The 26,840-nt window shown below is 40.3% G+C and overlaps 1 protein-coding gene across 1 annotated transcript in view; it reads left to right on the forward strand.

The window, feature by feature from the left end:
• Positions 1 to 26,840, forward strand: part of LOC309387755 (uncharacterized protein) — a 225,806-nt gene that overhangs the window by 87,746 nt on the left and 111,220 nt on the right. The gene's annotated exons all lie outside the window — the stretch shown is intronic.

A 26,840-nucleotide genomic window follows, 5' to 3' on the forward strand; every position in this document is an offset into this window, starting at 1 on the left:
TTGCTGTGTGTGCCTCTCCATTCTTTCTCCATACTCTGGGTCCTTGGTTTCCAAATGAGATGCAAAAGTTGCTCTCATCAGAAAAGATGACTTTGGACCACTGAGCAACAGACCAGGTCTGTTTTTCTTTAGCCCAGGTAAGACGCTTCTGACGTTGTTTGTTGTTCAAGAGCGGCTTGACAAGAGGAATACAACATTTGAAGCCCATGTCCAGGAACTGTCTGTGGTGGCTCTTGATGCACTGACTCCAGCCTCAGTCCACTACTTGTGAAACTCCCCAATACTTTTGAATGCCTTTTCTTGACAATCCTCTCCAGGTTGCAGTCATCCCTGCTGCTTGTGCACCTTTTTCTTCCACACTTTTTCCTTCCACATAACTTTCTTTAATGTGCTTTGATACAGCACTTTGGGAACATCCAACTTCTTTTGCAATTACCTTTTGAGGCTTTCCCTCCTTAGGGAGTGTGGCAATGATGGTTTTCTGCACAACTGTCAGGTCAGCAGTCTTTCTCATGATTGTGATTCCTACTGAACCAGACTGAGAGGCCATTTAAAGGCTCAGGAACCCTTTCAGGTGTTATGGCTTAATTAGCTGGTTAGAGTGGGACACTTTGAGCCTAGAATATTGCACCTTTTCACAATATTTTAATTTTCTGAGATTGTGGGTTTGGGGTTTTCATGAGCTGTAAACCATAATCATCACAATTATGATAAATCACTGCTTGAACTATCTTGCTTTGCATGTAATGAGTCTCTCATATATTAGTTTCACCCTTTAAGTTGCATTACTGAAATAAATGAACTTTTGCACGATATTCTAATTTTTCAAGTTTCACCTGTATATCCCCCAATTCTGAATAACTTAATTTCAGAAGAAATAGTTAACAATTGAAATATAAAAATCTGTATTAACATAAAATTAAGTGCCTGAAACTATACGTTGGTAGTATAATATTTAATATTTAGTCATTATAATAATACATTATAAAACTAGTACAAAGTTTTCAAGAAGGTGGTTTACAATTACTTAGCCCATAACAATAAATTATAACAAAGTTACATAATTATACCTATGAAAATATTAGAACAATTTAATGTACAGAAACTATAGAGAAATATTATGGAAGCAATTCAGTTAAATATGTGGGGCCAATGGAATCATATAATTTCATTGGAATAATTAGGATGTAAAATTATGATTTCGGTGCATTACCTTATACGTCTTTTGCAGGAAAAAAAAACCCTAGGTTTGAACTTTTAAAAAACCCTAAAGGTATCCCACAGTATTTTAACAATATATTTCATATTTGATGTTAACCTTACTTGCTAAAAAAGAAGATCCTCTCCACAGTTTTTTTAATGTGTAAACTGTTTGACTGTATTGCACACAAACTCTACATAAGGATCTCATAAGGAATTTCAATAGCAAGACTGTGATTTAACTTTCTAAATTAATTACACATATGCCAATGATTATAGCCCAGCAAAATTGGAGAGATAAAAAGGAAAACTTCCAACATTACTTTAGAAAAAAAAAACACTCAATGCACATACTATATAAAATTTTGAATAAAGATGCAACAGTTATTAAAACCAGTTTTACCATTGGCAGGAAACATTAAAAATCTCATCCCTTCAAATAAATCTTTGGAGGGGGGAAAAAAAAGAAACAAAATCAAGCATGGGAAAAAGCCCCACAAAATAGGTATCAAGACTTTTCTCACACAAATATATATTTAATTATTTTTAAAATTATCCATATTTCCTTTTAATGTGGAACTAGGAGGGATGTGCCGATTATGGATATCATTACTGGTAGTTCTATACACTCATTGGAGATTTTATAAAGATTTTATTGTGTTTTAGGGTATAATCACCATTCCTCAACCAAATAAGTTACCACAATTATCCAAAGCTTATTACAGTGTAATGAAGGATTTCCTAAGTAGATAATCAAAAGTCTACTGAAATTATCCAAACCATTGTTGGAAGAAATGTCCTTCTGGGTTCAGTTCCAAATGGGGAAAAAGACACCGGAAACATGGAGGCTGCTTGGAAAGATGGTTTAAGGTGGACATGATCATATTATGGCTTGAATTCCTGAACAGGACAGGGAATCACATACTTCCAGATGTTGGGTGAAGAAGAAAAGGCAGCGAGATGCTTAAAGTTCCTGGCTTTATGCCCTCTCTGGATTTGATCTTGAACTTGTATTCTGATTGGTTGTCAGACTCCCATGGGGCCATGCAGGGGCAATTCTCTAGGCTGTGTTTTGAGTCCAAGTTTGGTTGAGCATTGCTTCTTCCCAAGTGCCCTGTGGTGAGATGGATAAAGAGTTAATACTATCATGCCTTAATCCCATCACCCTGGAGCTGAAGGGGGAGATCTTTGTTATATAGAATAGACTAGCTCAGGCGTTTTAATGGCCCATTGACAAAGGTGGGGGCTATTAAGAGTGAGTCTGTTTCCTACCAAAAAACATGTTTCTCCATTTCTTATCCAGGGAAATATAATATTCTTGCCTTTTCAGTATTTCCCAGGATATTTCATTTTCTAGGAAAGGGGTGAGTGCTAACTTCCTACACCATTAAATGTTCATTTTAAAACTATCATAGCACTGCGAGTCAGTAGGAACCATTTTGTAAAGTAGAAGGAAACTTCAGCTAATACAGAATGCAGCAGCATGATGTTTTGATTATGAATGGGTAACAGTCACCTTAGGAAACTTACATTAGTATGCTGGATGCGCATTGGCTACCTATTTGTTTCTAAGTCCATTGACCTGAATTCAGGCTGTCTTCTGAACTGCCTGCTCCAAGTAGAACCTACCCATCCTGTTCAATCCAAGTATGAACGGATATTCTGCAGTTTGGCTCCTCAGGAAGAGAAGATGGAAGTGAGGAAGCAGGCATTTTCTGCAATTTTCTTGGTCTTGTGGAATATCTTGCTTTCTGGGAAAACAAAGGCCATATGGCTTGATTGCACCTTTAAAAATTAATGTTTTTGGTGTCTCCTAATTAATGACATCATTTTAATATAATTGAAAATTTGTTTATTTTATTATTTCTCCTAGAATTACAAAAAAACTTTGACCTCTTGGTTGATTCAGCTGTGACAGGTGTTTTAAAATACATTGTCAGCCCTCTGTGCAAAGCCCACTCCCATTCTTAAGAGATATGTCTACTGAGTAAGCTATAACTTACTATATTCATGAATATAGTACTGATTGACTGTTGCCGGAGAAACAAATATTAGCTCTGAGATACTTATACCATGAGATAAATAGCTTCGCCTTGAGTATTTGTGATTTGCATTTAGGCATTTATTGCTGGATAAAATTTTGCCGAAATGGGTTTTAGTGCACACAATAACTGCCGTGAAAAACAATCACATACATGAGAAGGAAATGGAATAGAGACAGCAAAAGTAAAGGTTTCTTCTGTCCAGTCATGTCTGACTCTAGGGCGGATGTCAGCAACCCATAGCTCTGGAGCCGCATGTGGCTCTTTTGTCCCCCTGCTGTGGCTCCCTGTCAGCTGAATTCATCACTGGCTGGCCCTGCCCCTCGCCCTTCCCTTCCAGTCATTCCTTGCCTGGCCTGAGATGAGAGAGAGAGAGACACAGAGAGAGAGAGAGAGAGACATGATAACTAGCTTGCTAGAAGATAGATAGATAGATAGATAGATAGATAGATAGATAGATAGATAGATAGATAGATAGATAGATAGATAGATAGATAGATAGATAGGATAGATAAGATAGATAGATATAGATAGATAGATGATAGATAGATAGATAGATAGATAGATAGATAGATAGATAGATAGATAGATGATAGATAGATAGATGATAGATAGAAAGAAAGAAAGAAAGAAAGAAAGAAAGAAAGAAAGAAAGAAAGAAAGAAAGAGGGAGTGACACAGAGAGATATCTGTTTCCCACAGAAATCACAGGGAGACACAAAACCTGGGTAGGCATGGCTGGGGGGGGGGGCTTGTGACTGGGTGGGAGTGAGTGATGTCGAGTTGGCCACACCCACCCAGGTTTTGTGGCTTCTGGTGTTTTCTTTTCTGTAGGAAACGGGTCCAAATGGCTCTTTTGAGTGTTTAAGGTTGCAGATCCCTGTTCTAGGGGCTGGTGCTCATCTGCGATTTTTTAGCCAAGGGAGCCAGTGTTGTCCAAAAACATTTATGTGGTCATGTGGCCAGGATGTCTATATGCCAATGTGCATGGAACACTCTTATCTTCCCACCAAAGTGGTATCTATTTATCTACTGGTATTTACATGCGTTTGAACTGCTAGGTGGGCAGGAGCTGAGGCAAGTAACTAGAGCTCACCGCATTGTGTGTGGCGCTTAGGTCTCAAACCCAGACTATCATGCTCAGCATCTTTAACTGCTGAGCCATTGCATCCCCTTATAGAAACATTACTAATTTTATTAATTCAAATGAAAAAAAAAGGCTTTCCAATTTATACTGCCTTCATAAAGCAAATTGAATTGAATAGGTTTAATAACAGATAATGAAAAATGAAACACTGCAAATTGTGCAATGCATTTTTTTTATTGAAAATGTTCTCTCTTTCTGAAAAAATTATGAAAATTCACAAAGTTTGCCTCAGGTGGTTTCCAAATCGTTTTGCTTTCCCATGAAATCTGGTGCAGTATTGTTGAATGTTGAAATAGGTAGATATTTTAGAACATAGTTTGCACTAGCTGACAAAGAATCGTCTTCCATTTCTTGTCTCTGTTGGCCATCAGTGAGACACAAGCAGTCCTGTTCTAATCAATCGTGTTTTAAAACAGATATAAAGCTCTGATTTATTTGCTCCTATATGAGTTAATCTTGCGTTCCCACAGTCTGCTGCCCATATATTTTTCAGCCAAGGTTGCTTGGCAGCAGAAACACATTGTTTTGTACTTTCTGCTTTTTTCCTCCTCCTTTTCTGCCACTCCATTTGCTTGGGCCATATTGGCTTTCTCTGTTGTTAGAACACTGTAGGTCAAGTGTAGGCGTGTGCGTGCTTTACAAATAACATCCCCATCATTGCTAATGTCTGCCTCAGTTGTTAAGTTTCTGGTGTCTTTTGTATGAAGGGGCACTTCATGCTGTAATTCTTGAGTGCAAATCACTTTATGTCACTTTCTTTCCTTGAGCAAAGAGAGGCTGAAATGAAGCTTAAATAATTTATTTCAATGAACACATCAGCCAGACTTATCTATTGTGGCTGTTTAAGGACTGGACGTAATTAGCACAAAGCACCATAACCTTCACAGGTCACAGAAAAGGAATCGGGCTCCTGCTCTAAAGGGGAGTTGTGAATTCAGTTTTAGAAGAAAGAAAGGTTGGTAGGGGCAAGAAAGACTAAACATATTTCAAGAGCATCTAAAAATGTCCGGTGAGAACTTTTTAGTAGAATAAAGCATTGCTTTTCGTAATGTATTACTGTTTGGATTAGAAATCTATGGGGCTTGTGTTAACAGAGCCTTCAAGCTGCCTGGTATTAAAATTCCCCTTTCTTAAAAAACAACAACTCCAGAGCACATGCTGGAAAATCTTTGTGTTTTGGGAGAAGCGGAACAAGAAACTTTGATGGTCAGACCACCACCAACTGAATGTAGTAATTCTAAGTGTCAAGCTGTTGTCTAACATCTCTTTAGCTAACGTAATAGATGTTCTGAAAAATCAAGGAGCAAAAGAAAACATAATTAATGTGTTATGTGACTTAATTTACATTATTTCCTATATTACTGTGGTTTAAGACCTATTTTTCCATGATATAAAGGCTTGCCATGATACGATACCATAAAGCCTCTTGACATGCTGTTAATTTTAAACACGAGTATAGTTTTATACTACATATGATTGTATTATAGGCTGTTCATCTGGATTTCAACCATTGATAATTGGAGTTACAAACTAGACTAAACCTGTAATCCTCTGACTTTTTCTCTGGAAGTAAATACTACACAGTGGAATGCATTTCTGAATATACGCCAATGAGATTAATGTGCACCATTATTATGTTCACTCTATTTGAAAATAAAAGTATTTGGAATAATAATATATAATGGCTATAGAACTCAGGTCTTTTTTAACCTAAAGTATACCTTTCTGATTGCAAACACACGAAATTAATTCAATCAATTATATTTAATAAATATCTGGGGAAAAGCACATTGGTTTTCATGGAGATGAAAACTAATTTGACATTACTCATTAGACAGGAAATTATCAGCATTGTAACATAAGACTTAAAATATGTCTCCCTTGTCTATTATTTGCAGCAGCTTTTTAATCATTGCCATTCTCCTTGGCCAAAATATTTTGTCAAGATTTTTTCAGATAATTCAAGATTATCAAAAAGAGAAAATGTACCACCCTAAGTTTGCCATGAGAACATAAACCTTTTCTGAATCAGACATTTTTCTCTCATGATGGAGATCTAGATTTCTAATCACACATAAATGCAAAAACACCACTCAGTCATGTTTCCCAGCAACTGGTATTGCAAAGCTTAATACTGGACAACATATATAACCATAAGGAAGCTTTCATACTTAACCCTCATTAACTTCTATTGCTATCCATTACTTGGATTATCATTTTCTGCTGATAACAAATTTTGTAGTTTAATCATGTGTTGTGTGAAGAAATACCTCTCTATAAATTCATTGGATTAGTCGAGAAATTGGTCAGTTAACATAAACAGAAAATATCCTCATTTATTTTGTTTACAAATATGTATGTATGTATGTATGTATGTATGTATGTATGTATGTATGTATGTATGTATATGTATTTGTGTTACAACCCCTGGTATGCCTAAATATGGGAGGAAGCTCACTACTCCCTCTTTCTGTCCTTCGGCTCATCACAGAAGACCATGCAGGCAGAAAACCATATTTTTATTTTTAATGTTGCCTTTTTATATTTGTGTTGTATTTGTACTGATAAATAAATAAAGGGAGACTAGTATAGATCTATTTCGAGCTAATTAGCTCTCATCAGCTAGCCATACCCTTACTGGGATTTGAATCTGGTATGCTTAGTGGCTAAGAATCACAGAAGACTCCTCCTTAGTGGCTAAGACTCCTGCCTAATATATAATACAGCCCAGGTTCAAATCCCAGTAAGGGTATGGCTAGCTGATGAGAGCTAATTAGCTCGAAATAGATCTGTACTAGTCTCCCTTTATTTATTTATCAGTACAAATACAACACAAATATAAAAAGGCAACATTAAAAATAAAAATATGGTTTTCTGCCTGCATGGTCTTCTGTGATGAGCCGAAGGACAGAAAGAGGGAGTAGTGAGCTTCCTCCTATATTTAGGCATACCAGGGGTTGTAACACAAATACATACGTATTTCCCTGGCTCAACTGATAAGGAGGAGAGCCTGTGGCTTAGTGGCTAAGACTCCTGCCTAATATATAATACAGCCCAGGTTCAAATCCCAGTAAGGGTATGGCTAGCTGATGAGAGCTAATTAGCTTGAAATAGATCTATACTAGTCTCCCTTTATTTATTTATCAGTACAAATGCAACACACACACACACACACACACACACACATATATACACATACATACATACATACATACATACATACATATATATATATATATATATATGTTTTCTGAGGTTTTTGCTGGTGTTTGTATGTACGTCTTTGGTTGTTCGGGTTTTCTCCCACGTAGAATTGGAAGTATCTTCATGACGTTTCGATGAAGTCTCATTCATCTTCTTCAGGCTGGTGCTTCCGGCAAGTACCAAGCCGGAAGCACCAGCCTGAAGATGATGAATGAGACTTCATCGAAACGTCGTGAAGATACTTCCAATTCTACGCGGGAGAAAACCTGAACAACCAAAGACATGTATGTATGTATGTATGTATGTATGTATGTATGTATGTATGTATATGTGTGTATATATATATATATATATATATGTGTGTGTGTGTGTGTGTGTGTGTGTGTGTGTATGTATATTTCATCCACTTGCGTTACATTTTTAGTCATTGTTTTAAGCTAAAAAAATTACAACTAATGCAACATTTCCTCCATATCTTTGCCCACTCTATACTTTTTTAAAATGCCGTAACTAGAAATACACATATTATTCTAAGGATAAACGAATAAATAATTTTTCAAGGATGAAATACAACTTGAAATATTTCTGATTTATAGTACTTGATAGATGGATGTTTTACCTCCGTTCCTTAGAAGCCCAGTATATAATTTGCTTTATTCCCCAAGACCTAATACACTTTTTCAAGTAATTCATTGCCATTTCAGACTCATTAGCATAATGCAAGTTAATTTTTGAGGGGGAGGAAGAGTCCTTGGTGCTCACTGAGCTTGCTTGTTTTCTTACAGATGTTTCATTGTCCAAACTAGGTAACATAAGCAGCAGAGGTGGTATTCAGCAGGTTCTGACCAATTCTGGAGAACCGGTAGCAGAAATTTTGAGTAGTTCGGAGAACTGGTAAATTTCACCTCTGATTGGCCCCGTCCCCATCTATTCTCTGCCTCCTGAGTCCCAGCTGATCGGGAGGGAATGGGGATTTTGCAGTAACCTTCCCCTAGAGTGGAGAGGGAATGGAGATTTTACAGTATCCTTCCTCTGCCACCAAGCCGCACCATGTCCACCAAGCCACGCCCACAGAACTGGTAGTAAAAAAATTTTGAATCCCACCACTGATCCCACCACTGATCATCAGTGCTGTATCAACTTATAACAGAAGACAAAGTAGCCCTCAGAAACCTAAAAAAGGAACAGATCATCATCATCATCATCCTACCTACAGACAAAGATGAACCTCGGTTATTATGGACAGAGCACAATACCTACAAAAAGCAAAAGAAATTCTGGAATACAAAGAAACCTACATCTCAGAGAACATTAAAATAATACAAAAACCATCATTGATAATGTTATCTAGTTTGGGTATAATGAAACTTCAAGAAAACAAGCAAACTCGCCCCCTCATTTCAACCTTTAGCTACAAATATTCCCCTTTATTGGTTTTGATTCACAGAATCACTTTATTTGCCATTTTAATGGCTAATTCACAAACATATAGCTATCTGGAGCTTTTTCCTGCATATTTTTTTAAAATCCTAAATCATTTTGGGTGATCAGAACACTTAAGCATCTTACTACTCATCTGTAAAGACAATGCTATGTGATAAAAACAAGTTCAATTACACATCCTTGTGAGGTAGTTTTATGATTTCTACTCTGAGGACTTTTCAGCTATTCGTTTAGTTGTTGTTTAACGAGTCGTTATATTTTGTTCTTTAACCAGTTCTTTAACCAGATTATTTGAACCTTTGGAAAAACCTTTTGTTGAAAGCAAAGAAGATTAACATTCAAGTTTAACAAGACAAGACTATTACCTATGCTGCTGCATCTTAAGCAAGATTTGCCTTTCTTTATTCTGGATAAGCAGTTTTTCAATTAATTAGTATGAAAGTCTTTGGATACCTTGTTACAAATAATGCTGTCTCAGCTATATTCAAATGCACGATTGATGTTGGCTTCTTACTTTCACTTTTCTAGGCCATGAGAAAGATGCTGTGTTAAAATAACTGGAGGCATTCTTAGCAGTGATATTGTTTCTCACATTTTCCTTTTCCCATCTTGTCAAAAACCTAGTTGTCAGTTCTTCATTGAACTTCATGGGAATGATGGCCTGTGGACAGTGGTGAATGAAATTAAAGTAGATGCAGTCATTATTGAATCCTTTAATTATCCGTCTTTTCTCTTAAACAGAAATGTATTCTGTTGTGAGAAATATACAACACAAGAATTGTGTGAGTAAAAACCTGACCTGCAGTTGTTATATTGACCATTTCTGAATACATGAGTGTTTGTTAATATATTACATGTACCAGGGATGAAATCAAGTTACCTTTGCTCCCACCTTTGCAGTGGTGGGATTCAAAAAAATTTACTACTGGTTCTGTGGGCATGGCTTGATCGGGGTGGTGTGGCTTGGTGGCATGGCAGGGGAAGGATACTGTAAAATCTTCATTCCCTCCCCACTCCAGGGGAAGGTTACTGCAAAATCCCCATTTCCTCCCGATCAGCTGGGACTCAGGAGGCAGAGAATAGATGGGGGTGGGGCCAGTCAGAGGTGGTATTTACTGGTTCTCTGAACTACTCAAAATTTCTGCTACTGGTTCTCCAGAACTGGTCAGAACTACTGAATTCCCAGTTTCCCCCAAAATAAGACCTCCCCAGATAATAAACACAATCGGGCTTTTGAGCAAATGCACTAAAATAAGCCCTCCCCAAAAATATTGCAACCAGCAGCCATGAGGTGACCACACTCGCCACCTCCTGCACCTCAAAAATAATAAGATCTCCCTGAAAATAAGGTCAGGTGCTTATTTCAGGGGTTAAAAGAAAATAAGACCCTGTCTTATTTTCGAGGAAACAAGGTACCACCTCTGTGCATCCGCAGGACCTTCTGCGCACGCACAGAGCATCAAAAACAGATGTGATGACGTTTAGGTGGGTGGGTGGAGCCTGCTACTGAGCATGCCTGCAAAGATAAGCAGGCATGGAGAGGGGGATTCCATTGTGCCATGCGATTTAGATTAGCTAGAAAGCAGGATTCTCTGCTTTCTAACTAATATAAACCGCATGTCGCAGCTGATCATTGGGCATACTAGTTTGCCTGAACTGGTAGCATTTTTTTACTACCGGTTCGGGTGCACTGGTCCGAACCGGTAGCATTTCACCCTGATATGTACCTTCTTCATGCAGGCCCCATTATATAAGTATCATTATGTGATCTTGCAAGATAGTGTTGTATTCTCGGAGCGTCCACCAGCAGGTGGCGCTAGAGGAGGCCTGTCCACGCGCGCCCAGGATTGGTCGTTTTAAACAGGTTCCAGGGCGGCACGAGCATCAAGCCCCTATTGGCTACCGGCTTGACAGCTGGAGAATATAAATAGCTGTCAACCGGCTTCAGTTCAGTTCAGTTACTAAGTTGAATAAATCAGTTACTGTTACTGGTTGTCTGTCAGTTATTACCTGATACTTAATACTGGCGACGAGGATGGGCGGATCCAACCCAGCAAAACAAGTTACCATGACGACTTCATCGATGTTCGCCCCATTTCGTGTGGAGGCAGAAACCTGGGAGGCGTTTGTGGAAAGGTTTGAATGTTTCCTCCTGGCACACGACTTAACAAGCCTTTCCCTGGAGAGGAAAAGAGGCATATTTTTAAACTACTGTGGACCAGAGATGTTCGCAACTGCAAGAGCTCTCTCAGCTCCCACCCCTGTACACACGGTGCCTTGGGAAACATTAATGGCAAAATTAAAAACACATTATGAACCGGCACCTTCACGTTTTGCAAGGCGACAAGATTTTCGCCACTGCATTCAAGGAGAGGGGCAATCCATAAGCCACTACGTGGCTGCGCTCCGTGCGGCTGCTATTCCTTGTGAATTTGCTGATTTGGACGAAGCCCTGTTGGAACAATTTATTTATGGTCTGAAAGACGTTAAATTACATCGCCGAATTCTATCCCGGTCAGACCTCACTTTGAAAATTGCCGTTGATGAGGCTCGCGCAGCGGAGATGGCCGAACAGTCAACCCCTGACCGTAGACGGTTGCCACAGCCGTTGCCAACCGGACAACAGTTTCCATCGCCTCAAGTAAATCATCAACAACTAGCCTCCTCTATACAATCAGAAATTGACTTAGCAATAGATCGTCTGCAATCATTAAATTTTAGAGACAGTCGCGCCTGCATGAGCTGCGGCGGCAAGCACGCACGCTCAACCTGCCGATTTAGGGCAGCTATTTGCCGGAAATGCGGAAAAAAAGGACACTTAGCAGCAATATGCCGCTCATCCGCTCCTGACAACCGGCCACAAAATCAAAATGCTGCCTACCGTTTTTCTGCACCTGCCCCACCAAATCGCCGCCTAAATTCTCTATCTCTGGGAGACATCCAAGAATACAACCCCGAATGGGTTGTCGACTCAGCATCCGCATCTGCAGGAGGTCGTGGTAAGATGCACCTGACTATCTTCCTCGAAGGCCGGCCTTGCTCTATGGAGCTAGACACAGGCTCAGCTCGCTCAATTATTTCTTGGCAAACATTATCATCTATTCTACCCCACTACAAAGTAAAGCAACTCAGCCCTGCAAACTGCCGCCTGAAAGACTACCAGGGAAACTCCATCAAGCTCCTAGGCTGCGCTAAGCTACTAGTTACTTATGGCTCCTTCACAGGCCACCTACCATTATTAGTGGTACAGGATCCCCTGGCCTCTTTATTGGGGCTCGATTGGTTCACTGCTCTGGGTTTGTCAATAACTGGCATCCATGCAACGCAATACTCTTCCTTACCTACTAACAATTTCACCTCACTAATTGCGGAATTCAAAGATGTTTTTTCACCAACATTAGGCTGCTACAAGGGCTCCCCAATATCTTTAAACCTCGACCCTTCAATAGCTCCCATCAGGCTTAAGGCCAGACGTCTACCATTCGCCTTAAAGGCGAAAGTAGACGCGGAAATTGACAAACTCCTGGAACAAGGAGTTCTACAACCAGTTGATTTTTCCCCTTGGGAAACTCCAATTGTTGTTCCCCTAAAATCTGACGGTTCTGTAAGAATATGCGCAGATTTTAAAACAACAATTAATAAAGCCCTCCAAGCACATCCCCACCCAGTACCGGTAGTCCAGCACGTACTACACACATTAGGACGAGGTAAGATATTCGCAAAATTGGATCTAGCCCAGGCCTATCAACAGCTACCTGTTGATGAAGCCACAGCACTGGCACAGACAATAGTCACCCACCGCGGGGCTTTTAAATGTCGTAGGCTGCAATTCGGCGTCAGTGTGGCCCCAGGAATATTCCAGGGATTGATGGAGCGGTTGCTCCATGGCATTCCTGGGGTCACACCCTATTTCGATGATGTGCTCATCGCAGCCAAAGACGCCCCCACGTTAATAAAATCCCTACGTGCGGTCCTCCAAAAATTCCGGGCTGCAGGCCTCCATCTTAAGGCATCAAAGTGTAAATTGGGAGTCCCTGCCGTAGAATTCCTGGGATTCCTAATAAATAAAGATGGAATCCACCCATCACCAAAAAAAGTGGAGGCAATCCTTTCCGCACCAACCCCAACCAATAAGGTTGAGTTGCAGGCTTTCCTAGGCCTCCTCAATTTTTATTCGTCGTTCATTCCACACAAAGCGTCGTTAGCAGAGCCCCTCCACCGACTTTTAGACACTTCAGCACCATGGCTCTGGACCGGCCGCGAGGCGCAGGCGCTCGCGGCTGTCAAAAAGGCTTTGACAGCTCCACCAGTGCTAGCGCAATACGACGAGAAGTGGCCCCTGCAGCTAGCTTGCGACGCCTCTCCATTTGGAGTTGGCGCAGTGCTGAGCCATGTATATCCTGACGGCTCAGAGGCCCCCATAGCGTTCTACTCCCGCACCTTGTCCAAGCCTGAGCGTAATTATAGCCAGCTGGACAAGGAGGCGCTGGCCGCCGTTGCGGGAGTAAAACGTTTCCACCATTACCTGTATGGGCGGCCATTTACCCTCCTAACGGACCATAAACCACTTCTAGGCATTTTAGCTGGCGACCGCCCCACTCCAGAAATTTTATCTCCCCGCATGTCCCGTTGGGCGGAATTCTTATCAGCCTATAACTACACGCTGATCCATAAGCCAGGCATAACAATGGGCAATGCAGATGCTTTGAGCCGCTGCCCTTTACCGATTCCGGTATTGGACCCAGCTCCTACAGAAACAATCTGCCTTTTAGATGAATTGCAACTTCCACTGTCTGCATCAGACATAGCAATACATTCCAAAGCAGACCCCATCATCTCAAAAATAATTCATTTCGTCCGCAGTGGATGGCCTAATTCTGATATAGACCAGCCACTACTGCCATTCTATCGCCGCCGAACGGAACTGTCATCTCTCCAAGGCTGCCTCCTCTGGGGACACAGAATAGTAATCCCAAGCAAATTGCGCCAGGCACTGCTATCTCGTCTCCATGAGGGCCACCCTGGCATTGTCCGTATGAAATGCCTGGGGCGCAGTTACATATGGTGGCCCTCCATGGATGCGGACATTGCAGCGTGGGTACAGGAATGCCCCCAATGCCAGCAGGTCCGCCCCGCACCACCAGCAGCCCCATCCAGAGAATGGGAACAACCCAGATCGCCGTGGAGCAGACTCCACGTGGATTTTTTAGGACCAATAGAGGGAACCACCTTCTTCTTGGTAATTGACGCGTGGTCAAAATGGGTAGAAATGTTCCCTATGCATTCCACTACGTCTGCAGCCACTATAAAAATCTTAGACAACTTATTCACAACACATGGGTTACCTGACATCATAGTGTCGGATAACGGGCCCCAATTTACTTCACAAGAATTTCAGACATTTCTCCAACACCAAGGCATTCGCCACGCTCCCGTGGCTCCCTTCCACCCGGCGGCTAATGGAATGGCAGAGCGCGCGGTGCGCACGGCCAAGGAATCACTGGCACGCATGGCTCATTTGCCAATGCAGCAACGAGTAGCCACATTCTTAAGATGCCAGCATACCACCCCTTGCCCAATAACTGGCAAAGCCCCTTCCGAGTTGTTAATGGGAAGGAAACTACGTACGACGTTAGACAGATTACATCCCTTTTACGCTACCCCTTCCTACCCATCCTCTCCCCCCCCTAGGGTTTTCATGGTAGGGGAAAGAGTGTTCGCTAAAAACTTTGCAGGGGATCCTAAATGGGTGCCTGGTGTTGTATCGGAGCTAACGGGGCCCTGTTCCTATAGGGTCCTCCTTGGAGATGGAAGAGTGTGGAGGAGGCACATAGATCAGCTGAGGCGAAGAGACACCGGTGCAGCGTCAAACAACTCAAATGTTCCAAATGTTATTCCAAGTTCACAAAGACCTGTTGACGCCGCCCATCAGGCCAGATCTGAGCGAACAACTAGCTCCGGCGGCCAAATCAATGATCCGATACCGGCAAGCTATCTACCTGGTGAGTTGGGAGGAGTTCCACGGGTTGGCCCTTCATGGACACTTCCTCGAAGCGATCCTCCCTCTACGGCGGCAGTTACTCCACAGCTAAGAAGATCGCAGCGCGTGCGCAGAAGGCCAACCAGGTTCCAGGATTACGCATGCGCGGACAAGGGGGAAGGAGTGTTGTATTCTCGGAGCGTCCACCAGCAGGTGGCGCTAGAGGAGGCCTGTCCACGCGCGCCCAGGATTGGTCGTTTTAAACAGGTTCCAGGGCGGCACGAGCATCAAGCCCCTATTGGCTACCGGCTTGACAGCTGGAGAATATAAATAGCTGTCAACCGGCTTTCAGTTCAGTTCAGTTACTAAGTTGAATAAATCAGTTACTGTTACTGGTTGTCTGTCAGTTATTACCTGATACTTAATAGATAGTATCCTAAAACCCAGTTTTTATAAAATGATGTGACCATGGTTAGGCTAAATCTATGTTTTGTATGGAGATATTGGCCAAATAGAAAGGTATTTTCTTAGTGTTATCAGGGAATGATCTATGTATCACAGGTGCAGCTAAACCTAGTAATTTAGCATCTACCTTCTTGAAGTAAAAAACATGATGGGTGTCAGTGATCAATAGCTGCTAGCCAATCTTCTGATAACCTTAGAGATTTGCAACTTGGAATGAATAAGGGGTAAATAGTAAACACTGTGAATTAATAGAGAAGATAAGGACAGTGTCTGTGAAGCTAAGGGAAAGAGGAAAATGTAATTGATGTGAATGAAAACGACTTGATCTTATAGAATGGAGTTAGGAATCCATGCAGGAAAGTGAAGTTTTTACTTTTATTTGTAAATGAAAAAGTTAAACCATATGGCAGAAAGTATGAACTGACACCATCTTAATTCCAGTGAACTGTGATAATGGAAAAAGCAGGAATGAGCTTTGGGAGAAATCGCATAGTGGTTTGAATGAGTGAGTGAATAGTAATTGTGCCATTTGGAAACCCGAGGATGAAATAGAATGGTGAAAGCTTGATGAGCATCTGCTTAGAATAGCACTGTTTGTTTTAAAAGCATGATTTAAGCTTAAATGTATTCATCTGTATACCTGGAAGAGGAATTAATCCAAAAACATAATTGAATTGATTGTCTCTGATGAAAGATGCAGTTAAGTCATGGAAGGTGGTGAGAGGTTGTGATTCGGAAGGTGGAACTGGCCATATTTTTTTGCCAGTGCCAAAAATGGAACTTGGGGGAAAATGGACAGTGGAAGACAAGATGTGAAAGATAATAGAAATAAAATGGCTGTAGGAAGAAAAAGTATGAGTTCTGCTTGAAAAAATATATATTAGAAGATAAATTAGTCTTACAACAGAATGAATGGAAAGCAGATACAAGGAAAGAGGAAGACGTTTGAGTGAAAGCATTAACTTGCAAAGTGTCACAGAGATATGAACAGTTTTGCTAATACAAAGAATGAGAAAGGAAACTTGGTGGAAATATGAAATGATAGATAACTGTGAGTGAGAAAGAATGCATATAATTTAAGTCTAATCCTCTTAAATCTCTTTGTTTTAATTTATTTCTGGTGAACAAGAAATGCTTCTTTTTGTTTTAATATTGTTGCTTGATTTAATTGCACAGAACATCTATTAGATCTAGCAAATAACTTTTGTCTCTGTTTTACTTACAGTATGTCATTCTCCTATGACCTTCCTTCTCACTTGCTTCTTTTCCACATCCCATTATGTTATTCTCTCCCTTCCAGCTCCTCTTTTATGAAAATAAACCCACCCTTGCTTGAAGCAACAAAGCAGTATTAATCAGCAAGTGTTCTTGGCAACAGGAACCAATGCGGACACATCTGGAGCACTCACAGGAAGTCATTCCTTGTCCAAGTAACTTTGTTGTGAAAGAGGCTTGTGATCCAGTTAATAGGGTAGTTTTACTCAGCCAATCGGAAGAAATTGGAACATTATAGTAAGGAAGTAGCACTCATTAATGTCATTTCACACTTAAGTATTTTTAATTCTTTTCCTTCTGGGACAGTACAAATCTTGAACCAATTTATCATATGCACAGATGCTTCTCTTTTAATTGCAAACATTTGATTACAAACGTTGCCATGCCTATTTTGGTCAATGTCTCTTGGTATTGTTTCTTAAAGACATCAGGAATAGGATTGGAAATTGCTCAAGTGAACCAGGTTTTTCAAAGAACTCCAGGCATCAAACAAAATAAAAAGACAACATACTAAACAGACCAGTTAAAACAATAAACAAAACTTAATCCTCTATCAGTGACCCAATGCCAGCACCTCCAACCAGTCCATGGTTTAGACATTTCTAAAATTCTGTTTTTACTTTATAATTATGGAATACTGAATGTATTCTCATTTTAATGACACTAAAAATTAATTTCAACAACTGTAGAATCACGCTGCTGATATACAGTATCTATCTACGTGAAAATTTAGCTGTATTTTTTTTGGTTTAGTTGCATATTGTGTTGTTTAATTTTTCCCATTTCTTAGAATTTTGCCTCTCTTTTTTATATATTTTAGTATACAGATTTTAATTTTGTTTTGTTTTTTTAAATTTTACAGGAGTTTTTATATTGCAGGTTAGGATTTTACTTTAACTGTATAATATTTATATAACAGTAATATTGTTACATGGCTATATTGCTATTGTATTTCATTTATAATCTAACAGATTACTGAGAATTTTTACTAAAGAAATTGTAATTATAATGAGTTTTAACAAAATTAAATACTAAAGAAAAGTTGCCAGAGTATTCTACTACTGCTGAAGAAATTTGTATGTATTTATACATACAAATATACATCAGAATGGAGTTGGAAGGAACTTTGGAGGTCTTCTAGTTCAACCCCCTGCTGAAACAGGAGACCTTATATATACCATTTCAGTCAGGTGGTTGTCCTGACTTTGCTTAAAAGTGATGAAGCACTTACAACTTCTGAAGGTAAGCTGTTCCACTGGTTAATTGTCTTCACTGTTGGGACTCTTCTCCTTAATTCCAGGTTGCTTCTCTCTTTGATTAGTTTCTAGCCATTGTTCTTGTCTTTCCTTCTGGTGCTTTGGAAAATAACTTGACCCCTCTTCTTTGTAGCAGTTCTTCTAATACTGGAATACTGCTATCATGTCACCTCTAGTCCTTCTTTTTCTGGATCAGTCATACTAGTTCCTGCCACCATTTCTTCATATATTTTTGTCTCAAGGTCTTTAATCATCTTAGATGCTCTTCATCTAAGGCTCAACATCTTTTTTGTAATGTGACCAAAACTGGATGCAGTATTCCAGCTGTGGTCTTACTAAGGATTTATAAAGTGGTACGTAATCTTGTATGTATGTAGAACTAGGATGAAGCACTTAGAGGAATGGCTTGTAAACAATAACGCACAAGAGTGTACCAAAAGATGCATTATGAAGAGTTTTGATTGATGGGTTCTCCTGGGAATACGTTCAGTGTATTTGCTTAAAACTGAAATGTAAAAGCTAATATTCTCAATGGGAAAACCAAAAACATTGGATTGAGCCCTCAGACTGACTACCTGCTCAGGAGAAATATCAAAGCTGTATAAATCAGTATGTTTTAAGTATAAATTGATAAGATGAAAACATCATTTGTTAAAAAATTATTTCCTGATTTTCTGCCACAGATTCTATTGGAAGGTAAGAGCATTCTAATAAGACTGCCCCATGTAATAAGGATGTTTCAGGACAGCATTAAACATATAAGACTTTGGGTCATTCCACTGATGAGGAGGAGGATTCATTTTTAGCCTAGACTTTGTATGAGAGAATCTATAGGATAATGGTGTTCATGAACAATTGTTCTCGAAGTAATTCACCTTTTCTCCCGTTCTGTAGCTGTAAACTACAGTCAGATTTGTATGACATATTTTGTTTATTTATTTAATAAATAAAACCCATATCTTTATTATTTTTTTATAAATAATGCCATGCAGCAAACATATCTAGTAGTCCTCCCTCCTATTTCCCCGACATTACAAATCCTGTAGGCGGGTTTACAATACAGTACAATACAATAGCAGAGTTGGAAGGGACCTTGGAGGTCTTCTAGTCCAACCCCCTGCCTAGGCAGGAAACCCTATACCGTTCCAGACAAATGGCTACCCAACATCTTCTTAAAGACTTCCAGTGTTGGGGCATTCACAACTTCTGGAGGCAACTTCTGTTTCACTGATTAATTGTTCTAATTGTCAGGAATTTTCTCCTCAGTTCTAAGTTGCTTCTCTCCTTGATTAGTTTCCACCCATTGCTTCTTGTTCTACCCTCAGGTGCCTTGGAGAATAGTTTGACTCCCTCTTCTTTGTGGCAACCCCTGAGATATTGGAACAATGCTATCATGTCTCCCCTAGTCCTTCTTTCTCTTAAGCTAAACATACCCAGTTCCTGCAACCGTTCTTCATATGTTTTAGTCTCCAGTCCCTGAATCATCTTTGTTGCTCTTCTCTGCACTCTTTCTAGAGTCTCCACATCTTTTTTACATCGTGGCGACCAGAACTGAATGCAGTATTCCAAGTGTGGCCTTACCAAGGCATTATAAAATGGTATTAACACTTCACGTGATAATACCACTTTATAATGCCGTGGTAAGGCCACACTTGGCCTTACCAAGAAGAGAAGAGAAGTCACCCAGGAGTCACCCTGATTTTCACACCTAAATCAGGACTGGAACTCACAGTCTCCTGATTTCTAGGCTGACGCCTTAACCACTAGACTAAACTGGCTATAATGAAAAGGGGAAACAGGAAACCAAGTGTAAAATCACATTGCTAAATTAAGCTGGGATTGAAATAATGGGTAGCTGTCATAAGAGAAAATGGCTAAGGTAAAATTAGATTAAGCAGATGCATTCCTGGAATCCAAGAAACAATAAGAGGAAACATGCCAATTTGAAGATATTATTCTATAACAATTCAGAAGAGCATAAATAACCTGTTAAACTTGGGTGAAAACTGTCCAATTAATTATGCCCTAAAATTAGGTTTTTGATTGTTGTTATCATCACTTTGAAATGACGTTCATTTCTGTATAGAAGGAATATTTTTAATGAGTATTTTGAGTAGTTTACAAACCACTTAACTACCAAAGTGGCTATAATTTATCAAAAAGTCTCATAGAAGGATTTTTGCCACCATAATCAAAGTTTAAACTTTGGAATAGGATGGTTTGTAAACCCTAAAAGATCTGAAGAAGTAAAATAAATGGTGTTAGTAGAAACAAGGTCAGCTACACTTCATGTTCTTTTTGCCATCTCATTTTTTATTTGGCTTATTATTTATTATTTATTTTCAATGCTCTCCATCCTACTTACCTCTGAAAGGTATAATGTAATGGGTATGTATGCATGTACTATGATATGCAAAATCTGCAATAATATTATTGCAGAATCTGAGTCACCTAGAGAAATTATTTTCAAGAATAATTGACAAACATAAGGAAGCTAACTTTCTGCTAAGAACCAGGCTTATTGGAAAGTAGTAATACAACTTGCATTGTATTGTATGACAAAAAGTGACTTTCTCTACTGCTAATAATTTATTTGATATTATCCCTATCACAGTGATGGCTAGCCTTTTGGTTGTCGTGTGCTGAAAGCACGCACCCCACCCATAATGCAATGCATGCCTTACCCCCACGTGCCCCAACCCCCCCCACACATGCATGCGTGATCCTCCTGTGTGTGTCCTTTCCCCCCATTCATGCGCTCGTGTTTCCAACTGGGAGTTTTTTTTGGTGTATGTACTTCTTAATTTCTTTTGAGATAGTTTCTCACCTGGTTAATACAGTATTATAATTTTGCTCTAACATTTTGAACCATAAGCAGTTTAACTGGGTGTATACCTAATTATTAAGCATATAGTGCTAAATCTCGGAATCTGGAATTTTAAATAAATCACACTATTAAATCATGTTTATCTTACATCAATGCTATGATTTTAACATTTAATTTTACAGCAAAACTATTTAATGCAATGAAAAAGCTCTCCACCCTACACTATTTCAACCCTTTCATGGGGATAAACTCTTTCCAACTTATTACAAAGTAAAAAAAAAAAGTTTGTACTATGCTGGGAGAACTTGATTTTCCATCCACCCTTTCATTATTATTTCTTTCTCCACCCTTCTCCTTTTGTCCTTAGTTGATTTCTCTCCAAGCTTCTTGCTAAAAATGTAGCATCTATCCAATACATCACTGCTCATTTTTCATGTGAAAAGGTCTTTATACTAAAACACTAAATAACTGTCAGTGAAAGTGGTTCTTGTTTTATAATTGAAGGAGAGAGAGAGAGAGAGAGAGAGAGAGAGAGAGAGAGAGAGAGAGAGAGAGAGAGAGAGAGAGAGAGATTAAACATTTCCATAATAGTCTTATAGTATATAATACCATGCATTCACAATACCAAGCACAATACTGAGGAGAAGCAGGTGAAATTTTATTGCAATGGCCATTGGCTGCCTGTGTCCAAGAAAGAGGGGCTCTGAACAAGATGTTATAGACATTGGGGGCCACAAAGACGGACATTCTAGGAATCTGATTGTCTTGTCACTTTGTGAAGCTAGGCAGGTCCTGTGAGTATACCTGGGGTAAGTTCTATTTTTTCCAAGAGGGGAAAAGAGCTGATGAGGAAGTTAAAGGAGATGGACTGTTGAAATCAACTGCTGATACAGGATGGAAGATTGGGATTTCTCTGTGTTCAAATCCCTTCTTAGGACTGGTTCAAATGATAAGTGCAAGAACAAGCTTTTCGTGTGTGATTTTTGCGTCCAAGTTTTGAAGAATACACATCTAATTTATTTTAAAATGGATAGCATTCAGGTAATCCTTGACTTACAACCAGTCATTTTACAATTGTTTGGAGTTATAACAACCTCAGAACAGGTGCTTTATGAGTCATAAAGTACTTCCTGCTGTTGCAAAATGTTCCCTCCCCCCCCCCAACCCCTACATTTTGAGCAGTTGCCAACAGAATTGGTTCCAGGCTCTGCAGTCAGGATGCAGAATTTATGCATTATGTTTTCGATTTTACAACTGTGCCATTTGCTTAACAACCATGTGATTCACTTAATGACCACCATGAAAATGTAAAAAAATTAATGAGGATATGAAGATATCCCAATTTACAATTACAACTTACAAATAGATTTCCAGTCACTGTTGTGATGATCTGTACTAACACTTTTTGATACTTTTTTAAAATCAACATATTTCAGTGGGCCTCTGAGTATGAATATTTCAGCTCGGTAATTCTTAATGTGATATACTTAAGAAGATTAATGAGAAAAACCATAAAAAATAGAGCCCTGGTAATGCATGGGTTAGAATGCAGTATTGCGTGCTAACTCTGCTGACTGCCAGCAGTTTGCTGACTGCCAGCTAATTGGCTCAAGGTTCACTCAGATTTCAGCAACGTTTCAGCGAGGTCTCACTCGCCATTATCAGGCTGATGCTTTGGGCTTAAAGCGTGATCAGAGCTGCCGTCCCTCTACAAACCTTAATGGGGTGTGTGTGGAGTGCTGGCCCCATTTCAGCAAGTGGATTGATTGGATGTGTGGCTGTATCATGATTGGTAGATTGGTGTTGATTGGTGCTGGCTGTGGGTCCATTGTTGTTTTGTGTTGTAACGGCCTGAATGGTGGGTGGGGCTTGTTTATTCACCAGGGCTGGTTTCCAGATGTCTGGTAGGTGGGAGGTATCGTCCTGTTTATTCATGTTGTGGGGGTATTTCTCTATTTCAATAGGTTCCATAATTATTCTCTCGTTGAAGTGTTCAGATTTGGAGATTAACCTGGTTCCTTCAAAATTAATTTCATGTCCTGTAGCTTCAAGGTGCTAGAAAAGGGAGGAAGTTTTTTTTTTCTTACTGCGTTCTTGTGTTCTGCGATGCGTGCATTTGTTCTCCTGTTCCTGTGTCCTATGTATGTTGCAGGGCAGATTTTGCATGGTATTTCGTAGACTTCTTGGTTTTCTAGCTGGATTTCGTCTTTGGAGTTTCTTAAGATGTTGGCTATTTTTGGGTCAGTATTGAAGGCTGTCTTGATATTGTGTTTGTGGATAATTTTGCTGATTTTTCTGTGGTGCCTTTGACGTAAGGGAGGAGGGCGATGCCGTTGTCCTGTTCTGTGTCTCGGTGTTTTTGTGGGGGTGTCTCCCTTTGGATTAGGTTGGTAATTGTTTTTCTTTGGAATCCATTGAAGATTAATACATTTGTGAGAGTGTGTAATTCAGTTTCCAGGTGATCTTTGTCAGCTACGTGTTTGGTTACAGAGTTGATCTGTGCAGGGTGGTGATGGGATTGTGTGTTTAAGTAGCGGTTGGTGTGTTTTTTTTTCTGGTAGATGGTGTGTCCTAGGGAGCCATTGGGTTTTTTGTAGATTAGAACATCCAGAAAGGGAAGTTGGTTGTTTGCTTCTATTTCCATAGTGAATTGTATTTTGGGGTGTAGGCTGTTGAGATGTCTGAGGAAGTTGTCCAGTTTTTCTTTCCCATGTGTCCATATCACGAAAGTGTCCTCAACATATCTAAGCCAGAGTTTGGATTTATGTTCAGATTTATCTAAGGCATTAGTTTCAAAATGTTCCTATGTTAAGTAGGTAAGCTCCCCGTTAGGAGAGTGAGTGTGCAGAGAAGTGTAATGAGAGTGGTATGGAAGAACACACACAAACCAGCATACAGGGACACTGAATAGTATAAAATATAGTAGTTTATTATGTGGAAATATAGAGGTATTCAGAGTTCAGTTTACAGTCCAAGTCATACACGGTTCAGTCAGTCAGTTATCAATATTCTCAGTTTAACCCACAAAGTAGCTAACAGTAGCAAGACTCAGTAACTCATGATACAGTATCCGATCAGTGTCTAACAAACAGAGCTAACAGTCATTCTGGCTCCCTTTTATGGCTGCTTGAGGTAACAGCAACCAATTACATCTCTCTAGCATTTAAAGTAACAGATACATTTGTTACAATCATGGCTTATATACATTGCCAAGCCAAGACTAGGGTTACATCCCTAACATTCTCCTCTCTTGGGCTGTCAATGTATTTACACACAACTTCCCATTCTCAATCCATAATCATCATAACAATGTTTATGTTTTACCGTACCTTGAGCTTTGTTAAAATGATGAGCAATGTTTTCTTCAGACACACAATACTCTAGTGCAGTGACGTGCAGTCAGGGGAGGCAGGGGAGGCAGAGCCTCACCTCTCTCATCATGAAAATAAAAAAAATTACTCTGGGAAGCAGCGAAAGTGGCTGGGAGAGGCGCGCGGCTTGGTTTAGCCTCCCTGGACATCACAGCAGCAGCCCCAAGTGTGCCGATCTCGCCACTTTTTGCATCGGGTGAGCCTGGGATCCTTGCAAGGGGAATGGGACCATGTGTGCAGGCTCCTCAGTGCCAGCCTCAGATCAGTGCGAGCTGCGGTCCCCTTCATGTTGGCTCAGGAAGGAGGGGAATGGAACCACATGTGCAGGGGAAGGGGACCGCAGCTGGTGCTGATCTGAGGCTGGCCCTGAAGAGCCTCCTGCACACGTGATCCCATTCCCCTTGCAAGGATCCCGGGCTCACCCGATACAAAAAAATGCCTAGGTAACATCATCAGTGCTAGAAGGGAGTGGGGGGGGGGAGGAGGAGAAAGGAGAAGTTTCTCTTCTCTGAAATGTCTTCTCAGTGGAGCTGTAGCAGCCTGCCTGTCCCTTTCTGACATTTCTGAGAAGAGAAACTTCTCCAGTTGGGCTGTGCCCGTGCGATCGGAGCAACCATGCGGTTTGATGACATCACCAGCCTCACCAGCCATAAACCTCACCGCACGTCACTGCTCTAGTGTAATCATTTTATTACTAACACTTTGCCGTACATTCATATATCTTAAGTCAGTATGCTTTGTCCTTGTCTTTACAGCAATATTTGATGCCATCTGGATCGCTGCTTGGTTGTCTTCGTATACAACAATAGGCTCATGAACATTAATTCCCATATCTATCAGGAGTTGCTTGTAACAAATTAAATCGGTACATAACAAAGATAAACATGAAAATTCAGCCTCCATTGTTGATAAACTTAAATGCTTTTGACGAATATACCACCATCCAATTAACGTCTTTCTTAAGAATATCGCAATACCTGATGTAGATTTATGTGTAGACACGTCGGGTGATGATGGGTGAGAGGGGTGATCCCATGGGTGTTCCTTCTATCTGTATCTTTGTCCATTATGGATGAAGGATGTGTTGGTTAGGCAGTGGTTGATCAGGTCCAGGATGTGCTTAGGGGGGTTGTATTTGTTCTGGATAGTTTTCAAGGCTTCTTTTATAGGCACTTGGGTGAAGAGGGATATGACATCGAAACTCACGAGTAGGTCACTGGGTTGTAGGTTTTGTTTCTTTATTGTTTCTATGAAGTGGAGTGAGTTTTGTACATGTGAGGTGATGGATTCTGCATAGGGTTGGAGTTGTTTAGTGAGGAATTTGGGAAGATTCTGTAGAGGTGAGCCTATGGAGCTGACTATGGGTCTGAGTGGTGTTCCTTCTTTGTGTATGTTGGGGAGGCCGTAGAGTTTGGGGCATCTGGAAGATTTCTCTCTGGGGATGATTCTTTGCTGGATCTCTTCACTGATGGGAGAGGCTTTTATTTTGGATTTGGTGGGTTTTTTCCAGGTAGGTGGTGGGGTCTGTGTTTAGAGGTTTGTAAGTGGGGTCTTGGAGTAGTCTGGATAATTTGGCTTGGTAGTCAGATGTGTTCATCACCACTGTGGCGTTACCTTTGTCTGCTGGGAGAATGATTATATTGTTGCCTTTTCTCAGGTTGGTGAGTGCTATTTCTTCTTGTTGCTGTAAGTTGTTTCTGGGTGGATTACTGGAGCAAAGGACGTTGGTGACTGCAAGTCTGATTTTATTGGCTTCATCTGGGTTGATTTTGGTGAGTGTAGCTTCAACTCTGCATATGATGTCTTCAGTGGGGATGCGTTTAGGGGCGACTGCAAAGTTGAATCCTCTAGAAAGGACATTGGTTTCAGCTGTGGTGAGGGTTCTGTCTGATATGTTGTGTACTATTTGTTTCATGAGTTGCTATGGAGGGGGGGTGGGCTTCTATTGTTTTTCTAGTCTGTGGAGTTTGTTGGTGTGTTTGTCTGTCTTGTAGGAGGTTTCTGTTTTGGCTCTCCAAAGGGCTAGTTATTTGGATTTGTCCCAGAGTGCTGGGTGGATTTTGTTGCTGAGTTTGAGGTGAAGAGTGGGAATATATTTTTCCTTGTAAGATTGAGATTGTCTTGGCAACGTTTCGGCGAGGTCTCACTCGCCATCTTCAGGCTGGTGTCTTCGGCTTAAAGCGTGGTTGGAGCTGTAGTCTTTCTATAAATCTTGGTGGGGGTGTGTAGAATGCTGGCTTTGTTTCAGTAAGTGGATTGATTGGCTGTGTGGTTGTATCATGATTGGTAGAGTGGTGCTGATTGGTGCTGGCTGTGTGTCCGTTGTTTTGTGTTGTAATGGCCTGGGTGGTGGGTGGGGCTCCTTTGTTGACTAGGGCTGATTTCCAGATGTCTGGTAGGTGGGAGGTATCGTCACGTTTATTCATGTTGTGGGGGTGTTTCTCTATTTCGACAGCTTCCATAATTATTCTCTTGTTGAAGTGTTCAGTTTTGGAGATTAATTTGGTTCCTATATGGAAGTTACTTCCTTCTTCATCACAACAAGTAAAAACAATGTTAACATCTTCTCACCTTCTCTTAAGATACAATAACCAATTTCTTCATCCCATATCTCATTTCATATCTATAAA

The sequence above is a fragment of the Natrix helvetica genome, assembly GCF_964273705.1.
Source record: "Natrix helvetica genome assembly, chromosome: 2".
NCBI classification, from domain to species: domain Eukaryota; kingdom Metazoa; phylum Chordata; class Lepidosauria; order Squamata; family Natricidae; genus Natrix; species Natrix helvetica.